The sequence below is a fragment of the Aplysia californica genome, unplaced genomic scaffold (assembly GCF_000002075.1).
Source record: "Aplysia californica isolate F4 #8 unplaced genomic scaffold, AplCal3.0 scaffold00283, whole genome shotgun sequence".
NCBI classification, from domain to species: Eukaryota; Metazoa; Mollusca; class Gastropoda; order Aplysiida; family Aplysiidae; genus Aplysia; species Aplysia californica.
Window position 1 is genome coordinate 823,904 of NW_004797553.1, and position 2,146 is coordinate 826,049.

Genomic DNA, 2,146 nt, shown 5'->3' on the forward strand with positions numbered 1-2,146 from the left:
TTCTGTTGTCCCTCCTGCTCCGTTGCCTTTGATTTTTCCCATACGATGTTGTAAAGTGAAACGCTTTTATTTGCTACCCCCTCTCTCCCCCCCCCTTCTTTAATTTTTGTTTTTTTAACGAACTCCCCCCCTCTCCCCCGCTCTTTATTCCACCCCCGTATATTATTTTCCAGCTCACTACGACCAACGATCATGTTTTATATCTTGAATCTAGATATATCTGAATGAAACTTCTTTTTTTGGGTTGTATATATGGTAAATTACCCTCAGTATTAGTACCAGATCTGGGTTGGCTGCCTCAATTTTAAAATCTTTTGTACATTTTATTTTTACAGTAAAACTGGTTTGTTCCTATATGGGAAAAGTTGTCACAGTAACTTACTAAAATTTAATGATCTCTTATCCTTTTATTCTTTGTAGGAGAAATAAAACAGATTTTTGTTTCTACTAGTACAGAGGTATGAGTAATGAGGTTGAATGTGCCCCCGCCCCCTTTTTATTCCACACCCCCCCCCCCCTCTCTCGTTTATTAATTTTGGACCACTTGTCCACACCCCCCTTTATTCGATACCTTAGAGTGGGCACTTCGTCATTGTAAGTGTAAGCAGAGGACCTGGTTCCATTGTCTGTCTCGAGAATTTTTATCGGGTTTGTTTTTGTTTTTTTCCCTCCAGGGTTGTTGTATCCCTCCCAGCTCTGGTTGGTCCTGACAGGCAGGGTAAAAGCCCGCCTTCTAAATGATCTAAAGTCTATGGATTTTGGGGGGTTGGAGGTGGAAAAAACGTCTTTGTTTAATTAATACAAACTTAACAAAGAAAGACAGAAAAACAAACACAGCTTTTGCGAATGCATAATGAATCTGATACCCCCCTCCCCATCCCTTAGTTTCCTTCGCACTTGATACCCCCCAAAAAACCAACAACTAAGCAACAAAGAAAGCGATGGCAGAAGAAAGGTTGGAACCAACATGAAACCCAAACTTTCTATGAACAATTCTGAGACTCAAAAATGTTGTGCAGTAACACATTATGGACTTTTATTGAAGCCAAGGCATAGGATGAAACACAAGCAAGAATCACCCAAAAGTAACATAAACAACAGAAAACGAGAACCCCCTAAAAAAACAAACAAAAAAACCCCACCCTACACACTCATCCTGATTCAAATTCATCATCCCTTTACCCTCTCTACGAGTTACATTTTTTAAAGAAATGGTCGCTTTTAAGCACAAGCGGGCCATCCCGAAAAATGCTATTTTAAGAAAATCGAAGGTAAAGTTTTTGCCCCTTGTTCATTTTTTTAAAAGGCAAGGAGAGTTTTCTCTATAACCGAACAAATATACACACTAATGAAATCAAACTTCTTCTATAGGTAGGGCAGGGTCCACTTTTGGTGTAGGTCAAGATTTTTGGAAACCCTCAAAATCTGTGTTAGCCCGCTAGTCCTTAAAAGCGACCAAATATAGAGATAGGAATTTTTCCACGGTTTGCAACAGTTACGGTCGACATAACGGTCACAGTAACACAGAAGGTAAGGAAGTAGCAGATCACACAAGAGCACCATCAAACACTAGCAGAATGAACCTAACACACAATCACATTAAAACAAAACACAATGAGACTTATGAACATACCCACACATACAGACTGAAATACACACACACACATACAACCACAACCACACACACACACACGAACACAAACACACACACACAAACACACTCACACACACACCAACACATACAGACACACAAAAACAATCACACACACAAGCCAAAGCATTTTTTCCAAACATGCGCAAAATCTTTTTTAAAAAATAATTCAATAAAACAACCCTTTAACTCCTTCACTACCATGGGCTGTGTTTCAAGGCTCGAGATACTCCCAACGCAAGACCGCAAGCTGTGTTTCACAGCTCGAAACTTCCTGCTTCAAAACCACACCTACTTTTGTAATAATCGAAACTGAAATCTGAGGCTGAAGAATGATCATTTGTAGCAACATGTTGAGATAGGTCATTATTTCCCCTTTATTTTCAAATACATAATACATGAGGCTAATCTTGAAAACTGAACTCAAAATCTTTAATTTGTCTGACGGTAGGCAGAATCAGAAAATATGTCACTGATAGGGCCCAGTCCAGGTGA